Source organism: Neophocaena asiaeorientalis, unplaced genomic scaffold (assembly GCF_003031525.2).
Source record: "Neophocaena asiaeorientalis asiaeorientalis breed wild unplaced genomic scaffold, Neophocaena_asiaeorientalis_V1.1 scaffold238, whole genome shotgun sequence".
In the NCBI taxonomy this organism is placed as follows: domain Eukaryota; kingdom Metazoa; phylum Chordata; class Mammalia; order Artiodactyla; family Phocoenidae; genus Neophocaena; species Neophocaena asiaeorientalis.
In genome coordinates, this window is record NW_020174555.1 from 1,450,396 (window position 1) to 1,462,798 (window position 12,403).

Below are 12,403 nucleotides of genomic sequence, written 5' to 3' on the forward strand. Positions count from 1 at the left end.
TCTTACGTTTCTACAAATGTATTTAAAGTCTGGCTTAATGAAAGATAGTTGGATTCTCTTATCTGCTTCTACATTCAGTCTGTTAAGATATAACAAACCATGTTGTCTGAGGAAAACTTCATTGTATACTTATGAGAGATTGAGAGTGAAAAACACAACTAACATCTTAGTATTATGAAAATAATTTTGATCTCATAGACTTTATGTCAGGGTCTCAGAGACCACCCCCAAGTCCATATTTTGAGAACTGCTGGAATAATTTCTCACTGGGAAACTGTATGTGGCAATATCTTAAAGTCTTTAAAATGAAAGACAAGTTTTAAATATATAATAGTGTCAACTGAGTGTTTCTGTTCCATATGCTCTACTTTAGGGGAACTATTGAAGTTAGCTTGTGCTTGCTTATGTATATATCAATACATTTGGGCATTGAGGAAGGATGTCCTGACCTGCAGGGTTGTGTTTGTAGGTATCACATGTTTTAGACTACCATGTAATAGAACTGGTCACCTTATTTCTTAGAGAAGTAGAAACTTATTCAATAGTAATAGATGGTTAAAATTTTTAAAGCAAGTTTTTGGTATTCAGAGTTACTTGTAATTAAGGGGGAAAGCACAACTTTAAAATGCAGTTAATTTATTAAAAAATAATCATGATGCTTAATGTCATTAGTGAGCAAATATTACTGTTGTTTCCACCTCTTGGTGAATATAACTCTAGCCATACAAAGATAACTGTTAACTGTTTTTTTTCCCTAAATATGTTATGTTTCATTTTCTGAGAGTTTTTAAAGCTGTTTCTTTGTTGACTTGCCTTCTGCCTCCATCTGTATGCAACCTAAAAATCAATAGTATGTTAAATTAGCTGACACGGAAGGAAAAATAAGTAATGAAAATAGCACTTATTGCTTACATTCGATTTTAGTTATAACTAGTGTAAGATCCAGAGGGTATTGATGGGGAATGAGGGAACTGAAGCACTACACATCAAGTTATTTCACAAGTAGTAATCTATACTTTTGCATCTTTTATTTCATGGTTTTGTTTAGAAACAACATTGATGCTGAGTAGCTAGTAAAATAACTTACTTTCACTAACAGCATTTGGTGAGGATTGTTATTGATGCTTGTCTGTAATATTAGACACAATGATTTATTTAAAGGCTGTGTTAATTATAAAGCTAATAAAAACCTCATATTATGGGCATGCTATATATTTGTTGACAATATAAATTGCATGAGGTTTTAATGCTCAGTACATTGTCCTTACGTTCGGATGATGTACTAATTTTTTCATTACCTCTCTAAGCTTCCCAATCTCGCACATTTGCTAGGAGGAGTGCATTAGCAGCAATAAGATCTTTTTCTCCAACGTGTCTGACAAGCCTCTGAAAATGTGATGGAGCAAGCTATAGCTAGATTTTATAAGTTCTTTTGTTAAATCATGTAAGAAACTTAAACTTACAGTACTTCACATTTTCCATGGTAATTTGCTCTTTCGATGAATAGCTGGGTAGCAGCAGCACAGGAAAAGCAGAGTTCTTGGCAATACCAGCTCAATTGCATCTGCAGATGAGGATTTAAAATTCTATGCAGCAGACAGTACCTCCAGCAGGCGAGTAAAAGGTTACTGCATTATTTTGCTTGTTTGTTTCCGTAGCCTTTATCTACAAGCGGATTTTTAAAAATGCAATGTGAAGTGCATGCCTGTTTTTAGATATTCTGGAAATTGATTTAAGTTTAACATGAATATCAAAAGGGCAGCGCAAGGTGAAGGAAGAGGCAATACTGGTTCTTTTTAGATTTAAACCAAAGAAGAAATTGAACATGAGATATACACAAATAAAGAACCTTTCAATGCCACAGAAAGCAGGAAGTTTTTAAAATATACATTTTAATACAAGGTATTTCTTTTAGTTTTTAGACTATCTTCCTCAAAAACAGTGCTGTTAACAGACTGATAATCGTGGATCTATGAATGTTCATTAAGTTACAGTTGTTTGAAGTCTGATTATTTGGGAAGACTATAAAGTATTTGTATTAATGTCACCCTCTCTTGTCCTGTGGATTATAATTACATGGTATACATACATATATATATCTTTATACATTATTGGCAAAAGGTACTAGAGTATGGCTAACATAATTAATACTGTTGTTTATGTTTTCAGGGTGGTTTGTGGTTTTTGAATATTTTTAATGAGATGCAGGTAACCAGGTAGGAGAAGATTCAGTATCAAAACAACCAGGTTTTTGGTGGCTTTTCACTTATTGTCAATACCTATCTATGTAGTCACATGCCCTTTCCTTCTCATTTTAAACTCTTCTTACATTTATGATAGCAGGGGTCTCCTTGGATTCTCTTTCTTAGTTATTCTGTCATTATCAACACTTGCTATACAATTTTATTGCTCCATATTTCTCAAGTTTAAGTACAGTATTCAGAAGGAAGTTTTTACTTTGCCTATCAACCACCGTCCTGCCCTCTTCCAGCAATACTCAAAGATTTTTACTAGCTACTGTCTAAATTTTGTTTAAAAAAATAGTTATGCCTATGTTTTTGTATTTTAGATTGAATAACAAGATTGAAAACAATCCTATAAATTAATCTGTAATAAAGAAGTAAAATCAGTTGATTATTCTTACTGTGAGAGTTTGGCTGGCTTCTTGAATCGTAGAGTCATAAAGGGTCAGCAGTTCTGATTGGTAAGTTAAAGAATCCGTCCAGTAATTTGCTCCCTGTTGTTTCTCAAAGCAATGCAGCAGCAGTTCTTTTCCAGATATTGAGCGGTTCTTGAACAGAGTGTATCGGGACAGGGAGGGGTGGGGCTCATTCCTGTTGGTTGTTGAGACAGTGTGCATTTACAGAGGGAACAGGTTGGATAGGCTGAGCCGGAGGAGTAGGCAAGCAGATCTAAACTGATGGAGGACAGAAAGAGTGGTTAGTATAATTTGGGGGTATATTATCTTGAGTTTGCTCCTTTATTCAGTACTTGGGCTTTAATATAAAACAGTTTAAAATATTAAAGCACCCTACCTTCTTTCTAAAGAGTAGCCGGGAGACTTCTGCTTTTAATATCGAGTTTTTCTTGGCAGTGAGTTTGTGGCTCGTATCTTCTGTAGGGAAGCTGTTGTTTTATTCTTTTTTAACAGTGTTTCTTTCAGCCAGAGAGCTGCAGAATGAGGCAGTTAGCCAATTTTGAGTATACATGGGACATTACCAGTTCTGATTTTTTAAGTTAAATTCTCTGATTTTTTAAGTTAAATGAGCAAGTCAATGTGTGGCTGTGGCTGCAGCGTTATTTCTTCTTTAATGAAGAGGTTGAGCCGTTCGACCTGCTGCTCCGACCTGTTCCCTGGTAGCCATACATCAGACCAGTTGCAGAGATTATCCATCGAGTGTCCCAGGCAACCAAAGGTAACTACATAGATTTATTTCAAATAAAAATATACAATTAAAATGGATGCATTATAACTAAGACCAAGTGATTAAAAATAAAAGATCAATTAAAGATGTTCTGAGCAGTTTTCTTGACCTTGCAGTAGCTATCCAGTATCATTTTGTCATCATCAGATTGTGTAGCAATGGAAATGCACTGCAGTAATTGATTTTGTAATAGGATCAGGTGATTTACTAGCTGCACTGACAACCACTTGCTTGCCTGCTCTGAGCTGTGGAGGACTCTAATGGATGTTGTGATTGCAGCCCCGAGTTGCTGTGAGGCTGCTGGCCACTTAAAGCAGCAGCATGTATTTTTAAAATTAGAATAGTAAGTTTCTCTTTTTTGTTTTCTTTGCTGTAAGTTATGGGTAACCTCAGTAATTTTACAGGTAATTGAATGCCCCCATGAAATTTTAGAGATTATGTGTTATTTCATCCATCAGTTCGTAAAAAGTTCATTGGTACTGGTAGTCTTGAATATAATCTCTGCTCCCTGCTCCTAGTTTAGCATCAACATGTGTATCAACATACTTGGGTATTGATCATGAGAGCACATCTCTAAAATATAACAATTTATGTTAACTATCCTCTGTCATCTAAATGAAACAGAATATTTCTCACATTTGTAAATTTCATCAATTTCATCTAGCTATAATTATGATAATGGGATTATGGTAAATTCTTGTACTAGTGAGGAGTTGTATTAAGAGTTGTTTTGTATCCTTTTTTGGTCTTTTGCTTTCTTAGTGGTCTCATAGATACAACAACATTTAGGAACTCTGAGTTGAACCAATTCTAAGGAATGTTGATGAAAACATAGTAGCTATTTTAAAGTAGTGTTTAAGGGTATAGCAATTTAAAAATTTAAAAATTGGTTATTAAAAATTTAGTATCCAAGATTATGAATTTTCAGTGATTATATTTTAATAATCTTTGCTTTCATCTTTCCTTTATGCATTTTAAACAAATAATTGATTATAAATATAGAAGTATAAGACCAAAGCTTAAAACAGAATAGAACTAGTGTTATGTAAAGGACCATCAGACTCAGGTGCCCAAGAGTTTGCCCACTTTGAAGTTCTGCTTAAGGCTTTGCATTAGGAAAGAAAATTATCTCCCCTCTCTACATTCCTCACCAACTCCTTTACCTCTCTAACTATCTAACATGTGAAGTATTTTGTACACAGCCTGATACATAAAAATACTGAATTCTCTGTCCTTCCCTAATTTACATTCTTAAATCATATTCATTTTCTTGCCACAATAGAGGTGCTATTTCTTTCAGCCACATCTAAAACATTTACATTAATTAATGTTAATAATTTGCTATAGAAGCAATTGGGCATAAAATTGCCATTGTATATGATAGTCAAACCTCCAAGTGAAGACAGCTTCTCTTTGTGATATACTTAAATACTTGCCCGTAGTATTTGAGGCCTTTGTGTTTCTTGAAAGATGCAGACATTTCCAATATCATTCTATACTTTATCCTAAATTCAGATACTTAAAACTTCAATTATGGAAGACTAATATAATTTAAACACTAGTATTTGTAATCTTTTATTATTCAATTGGTAACAAGTTTATTAACCCCCCAACACTGATAAAAGGAAAATAAGGATGTTAATACCATAAGAGATTTGGTCAAGGATGTGTTGAAATTTCATACATATTGAAATGTTAAGTGGTGGATTACCAATAAATTACTAGTAAGTTTCACTGGATTGGTGAAAGCTTTTTTTGCAGTGGGGCAGGCAAATAGGAGGAAAGGAAGTGAATATCAGAAGTGTTGACTACTTTTTAAAAAGATTGGTTATAAAAGATAGGAGATACTGTGACCTGTAATTCAACACTCTGTGAAGTCCTAGCCCTAGTGGAACTGCTTTTTCTTAAGAGCTCTAGATCAAGCATTAAAAAACCTGGATTTATTCACACTCTGCCACTAATATGTTGTACTTGATGACCTTGATCAATTTGTATATGAACATTTTCAGGGTTCCTTAAGCATGCTTCTAAAATGTCCATTAAAAAGAAATGAGTTGACTCTTACACCACTGTGAGGTATGGTAATACTTGACCTGGAAGCATGTTAAAGTTAGGAGGAAGGATGAAATTTCTTAAAGAACCAGGTTCTAGGTGATATTGAAATGTCTCTTTTCATTTTTCATGTTTTGGAGGGTGGAGAGGCACGTGTTTTTGCTTAACAACACTTATCTTTTTGATATCCAATATTCTCTAAATAGGATAATTATTCTAGATAATAAATAAAATAACAAATTTGGGATTAAATTCTGGAGCTGCCATTTTTTCCTATGCTCTCTAACAAAGATAATGTTGTTAAAGAGTTTGTTTCCACACCTGGCATATTTTTTAGTCAGCATTTTTTTTTAAAGGCAGCCTTTATGTTGCTACTGCTTTTTCCATATAGGGCCTATCAGATAAGCTGAACACAGTCCTCTTTTTTGCCTGGGCAAAGTCGTTTGTGGGTTGATTGAATTAGGTGCATTCACCATGATGATCGTCTCATAATAATTATAACAAAGATTTATTGGACCCTTAACTTGGACCAGATGCTATCCTAAGCACTTCTATATTAATTATGCCATTTATGAGATAGGTGTTCTTACTGTCATTTTTAAAAATGAGGAAACTGAGGCTCTGAGAGGTTACATAACTTACCTTAAGTCACACAGCTAGGAAATAGCAGAGCCAATATTAAAACTTACACTTAAAAAAATATATTTTTAAATTGTGGTAAAATACTGTACTTTAATATACTTTTAAAGTATTTGCACTTTCAATTAAGCAGTGACTGCAGAGATGAAGCCAAGTTTTTGTCTGAAGACATTATATGATTACTTAATTTTTGTGTCTTGAATGAGAAGAAAGTGATATATTCTCCTCTTACTCAGCTTTTTGGAATATACTTTTCATTGTTGCAATAATTATTCATTTAAAGCATTTGTACTGTGTTTGCAGTAATGTTTCTCAAAGTGCGGTTCAGAGATCACTTATATCTGTATCATTCGGGATGGTAGTTGAATGCACAAATACACATCAGAACCCACTGACAGAATCACTAGAATTGGGTCCAGGGATTTTCATTTTTAAACAGTCCACTCAGGTGATTCATATGCATACCAAATTTTATATGTCCATACACATGTAGTGCATAGGGTATTAGGTTGAACCGTATGAAATTGCCATTTTTGTAGGCCTAGTGGTTTAATATCGACATTTTCATGGAGTTTAACCTACCATGACATCAATTTTGAAAATATGTATTAGTTGCACATTGTAGTGAGGGAGACTGGAAGCAAATACAACAAATTTATAAAGTGATTATCTCTGGATGATGAGATTATAGATAATTTAAAATATTTCTTCTTTGCATGCCTAGGTTTTTCATGCCTTCTTTACATACTAGGTCTTAGATTTGACCTTTATAATAAGGCAAAACAAGTTGCCTTACTGATAACAGTTCTAATAAAAATATTAATATAGCTAAACATTTGCACCCAACATCAGTTAGTCTTCTCCTTTGAAATGTAGGTCCGTGAGGGCATTCAATTCTGTTTAAGATAAATTGTCCAAATTAAATATTCTGATCCAGGATGTAGCCTCCTTTAGTAGTCCTCCCTACCCCCAACCCCCCTTTTCTTAAGAAAAAGGAAACATGGGAAAGGTATTTTCATGGCTTATTTATCTGTACTCACAGCTTGGCCAGATAGTTTAACATTGTGGAAATCCTAGCAGTTCTTGACCATTAACCAGCCTCTGCTTGGCCTCTTCTACAAAATTTTTAGTTTTTTTTTTCCTTAAGGTCATCATATATTGCTAAGGCTCTCTCTGTGAGGAAGCTTGTCCCTGATGGCTTTAAAACATTACTATGCTGGAGAATATTTTTTCTGGGCCAATGTGACTTTTACATTATTCTGACCTCATCCCTTAATGATGAATGAATGACCTAATTCTCACTACAGAAACGTGTTTTGTAGAAAAATAGTAGTCTCTAGTTGTCCCATTGCTTTGTCATCATTCATGTATTGAACTGTATTTGTGCACATTCATGTTTATATTTATATATCACCATGTAGTAAAGGAGAGGCGCTTTGGAGTTAGGCTGATTTGTCGGAATGAATCAAATTTAGGTGACTGAGTTTTGGTTGGGTGAGGATAATACTAATTATCTGGTAGGATTCTTTTGAAGATTAAGACAGAATGTACATAAAACATCTAGCACAGTGATTGGCATATAGCAGATAACAAATGTTACTTCCTTTTCTAATGCTGAAATTTGAGACTGCAGAGATTAAGTGACTTGCCCAAGGTTACCCCTCGGCAAGCAAAGGGGCATGTAGCAAAAGTCAGATTCACTGACTACTATAATTCCTATCCTATCCTGATTCCTGTATGTACACATATACATACATTTGGGTGCATACATACATGGAGATTCTCCTACTGATTTAAGGTTTATTCTTCCCTTAGTTGATTAACGTCTCACTAATTCGTATTCTTTTCTATTCAGATATTGATGCTGATAATGGTAAAAGATTGGTAGGGAAGCTCTTTACTTTATGTAAGTTCCTATTCTAATTAGACTAGTGCTGCTTTGAAGTGAAGGATGCTGTACTTAAGGTTGTGTCAGCAGTTTTATTCATGCCTGTTTGCACTTTTCCAGTAGACTGTAAACTGTTTCCCTAGTTACACGATAATAGACAGGCATTGGCAAATTCATTGTTTACTTTTTTAAAAAACATGACATCTTCCCCCAGTCAAAATAAAATATACCAGTTTACTTATTTTATACTAATGCATTATGTTGATCATACAAGTTTTCCTTTGGAGTAATTTATAAATAAATATGAAATTAATTTGGTTAATATGAAATTAACCCCTTTCTATTTGTTTTTCAGTAAAATTTCTATTCTTTAATATGGTCATTATTTTATTCTTCTATTTATAGATAAAAATACAGCAACAAAGATTATTTTCTTTTCCCAAGCTTGCTACCTTTTAGTATAAAAAAGAAGGAATATCTTCCTGTATTTCTGTAACTGAGATTTGTTTACATTACCTGCAGTTATTTACCTCACAATACCATTTGCAGTAATGTTAGAGAATACGCATGCTGTAGATTTTATGGAGGATGTGTTATATGAGTTTGTAGTGGTTGTTATTACTTACGTTCTTTTATGTTTTGAAATTTTAAGAATCAGAACTCATAGGATTTGACATTGTACCATGTCTGGCTTTCATTAAATTTCTGAACTGTTACTCATAATAAAAATTATAATTACATATCCAAATTTGCATGTAGTAAGCGATTCATTTTGAAATCATGTCAACATACAATATTAGAATCAGTTGATATATTTGATCAAATCTACGAAGCTTGAGGTACACAATTATTTTAACTATTAGAAAAGGAAAAATGCTGCGTATTTAAACTATGGCATGCCATCAATTTCAGAGAAGCTGAGATATGAAAAAAATGTGCCTTTTAGAATCTATGAAATATTTCAGGTGTGTATTCAGATTTTAGGGCTCTTTTTCGGTGAGGAGCAAATTTTGTGTTGCTAGTTGTTGAGGACCCTACTTAATTCTCTGTATATGTACAACTTCACCAATTCTTTTTGTTCATTTGTTCTTCCTTTAGTATTTATCGAGTGTCTTTCATGTGCAGAGCTGTGTCATGTTTCTGGCCACATAAGATTTCTTCCTCCTTGGAACTTCTATTACATATCCAGAGCATAACAGAAAACCAAGTTATTGATAATACAAAGTAGTACTTACTTGTATCTCCAGCTAGGTTTCAGGCTATCTTAGGGCAAGATTGTTGGTTTTTATGTGTCATGTATCTGCTTCATTTCCTATCACATACTTGGTAATTCATTGTAACTTCTTGATTAAACTTTGTTTAAAATGGTAGGAAAGAGAAGTAGCACATACACCTCAAAAGAGTGTCTGTATGATTATGTTTTAATAGTAGTTTGTATCTCTTAATCTCCTATCCCTACTACTATGTATAAAATAAATAACAATGATACATTGTATAGCATAGAGAAATGTAACCATTATTTTATAACAACTTTAAATGGAGTATAATGTATAAAAATATTGAATCACTATGTGATTCAATTATTATAACTATGTTAGTTATAATACTAACATTTTGCAGCCTCCAATAAATTAATGGATGGAGACACTGAATATCAACAGCTGCTAACATCATGAAAGGAAGGACACCAGACGCTAGGTGACTCCTAATGAAATAACTCACCACGCTGTGACAGAGGGACCAAACCAAGCCTAATAAAGCCTCTGGATCCAGCTGCCAGTTTGAATGAGGAAATACAAAGGACGGATAAATGTGTTGAACTGTATCACGTGTATGCAATTAGTCAAATCCAGACTATGAAAAACAGATCAAACAGATAAATTTTAAGAAAGGTATAGAAAATAAATCTGTAGATTGAAATAGACTTAAAAGAAACATCAACTGTTTTTTTTTAAATGGTCAAGATTGAAAAACAGTATCTAGGGAGACATACTTCAGTGAGAGAATCATAAACAAAAGGAAGTGATTTCTGCAAGAGCAACTTAGAGGAAAGGAGTTACTTAAAGGAAGGGAAGGGGCTATGATTGAGCCAGGGCACATGGAGGCACTTCTGGGATAGTTGGCAAACTTCTAAGTATTGAGCTGTGTGGTAGTTATAAGAATGTATATCCATCAATATAAAAAAAATCTGATTAGAAAATGGGCAGAAGATCTGAATAGACATTTTTCCAAAGAAGACATACAGATGGCTAACAGACACATAAAAAATGCTCAACATCGTTAATCATCAGAAATGCAAATCAAAACCACAATGAAATATCAGCTCACGTATGTCAGAATGGCCATCATCAAAAGTCTATGAATAATGAAACGTTGGCAAGGACGTGTAGAAAAGGGAACCCTAGTATACTGTTGGTGGGAATGTAAACTGGTGCAGCCACTGTGGAAATAGTATGGAGGTTCCTCAAAAAACTAAAAGTGGAACTACCATATGACCCAGCAATTCCACTCCTGGGTATATATCCGAAAAAAAAACAAAAACATTAATTCGAACAGATACATGCACCCCAATGTTCATAGCAGCATTATTTACAACTGCCAAGATATGGAAGCAACCTAAGTGTCTATAAACAGATGAGTGGATAAAGAAGGTGTATATACATATACATATATACAATGGAATATTACTCAGCCATAAAAAGGAATGAAATTCTGCCATTTGCAACATCACAGATGGGCCTAGAGGGTATTATGCTTAGTGAAATAAGACAGAGAAAGACAAATACTGTATGTTATCAATTATATGTGGAATCTAAAAAATAAAATGAATGAATATAACAAAACAGAAACAGACTCACAGATGTAGAGAACACACTAGTGGTTACCGGGGGAAAGAAAAGGGGAAAGATAGGTTGATTCCATCTTAGCTATGGTGAATAATGCTACAGTGATCATGGGAGTGCAGATATCTCTTCAATATCCTGTTTCCATTTCCTTTGGATATACACCCAGAAGCGGGGTTGCTGGATCATATGGTACTTCTATTTCTAACCTTTTGAGGAACATCTGTACTGTTTTCCATAGTGGCTATACAAGTTTGCATTCCCACCAGTAGTGTACAGTAGTTCTCTTTTCTCCACACACTCCCAGTGAATATTTGGTATATTTGGGTTTGGAAGGTAGTTACTCTGACCTTGTAAGTAGTACCCAAATTGAGTTAAGGTTTGATTTAGATGTCTTTAATGACTGCTAATCTCCTTTCTTCTATGTCATATTAACTCATGATGAGGTAGCCTATTTTAAATATATATTTTTAAATATTTATTTATTTATTTGGTTGTGCTGGGTCTTAGTTGCAGCACGTGGGCTCCTTAGTTGTGGCCTGTGAGAGCTTAGTTGTGGCATGAATGTGGGATCTAGTTCCCTGACCAGGGATTGAAACTGGGCCCCCTGCATTGGGAGCGCGGAGTCTTAACCACTGCGCCCACCAAGAAAGTCCCTGAGTAACCTATTTTAAAGTGTTTTTAAAATTGGTAACAGAAGGTTGTTTAATAGCTAATAACATATTAAGTACTCACTATGTGTCAGACATATCTTTAAACATTTTACATGTATTATCTCTCTAATCCTCACAATAATCCTGTGATATAGAGGTGCCATTTTAAATCTCCTTTTGCAGATGAGGTAACTGAGATTTAAAGGTGTTGAGTGATATATCCAAGTTTACATAGCTAGGTAGTGGTAGAACTAGAATCTGTATTGTCATCTACTACTGAACATGGGCTCTTAACCACTGGGATTTATAACCTCAATTTTATGCAGCTGTTTCCCTATCAATTTGGCTTTGACCAAATGGATCCCCAACCCACTGTCCCTGACTGATTGGGAGGAAGGTGATGTTTAGGGGTCTGAGAAAGCAGAGTGGGCCCTATCTTAAGGGGCTTTTATATGAAAGAGATAGTTGTAGTGGTGTCATGTTACTGTCACCTGTGCCCATTGTTTTTCTTGGTGCTTCAAGATTTTTATTATGCCACGTTGGAAGACAGGTTGGTCTAATGGAATGAACATAAACCATGGCTCAGACATATCTGAGTTTCAAACATGTTACTAAATCTTACTAACTGTAAATCTTTGGGCAAGTGACCTTAATCTGAGGCTGTTTCCTGTTTTGTAAATTAGGGTTGTAGATTAAATGAATGTGCTGTACCTAGCATCCTGTTGGTCCCTAGTGGACACTCTGTAAATGTTTGTTGATTACATTAATGCATTGGAAGTATCTTTACTAATTTGAATATAAAAACAGGCTTCTTAACCTATAAGATTCCCTACTAATATTTTGGTTTCTATATCCGGAGGAATCGAATTGCTGCAGTAGAAAAACAAAGGCCTATTTTATGGC

General features: G+C 34.4%; 1 pseudogene; it reads left to right on the forward strand.

The window, feature by feature from the left end:
- LOC112407987 (F-box/WD repeat-containing protein 7 pseudogene) overlaps nt 1-12,403 on the forward strand; it is a 115,077-nt pseudogene that overhangs the window by 83,158 nt on the left and 19,516 nt on the right.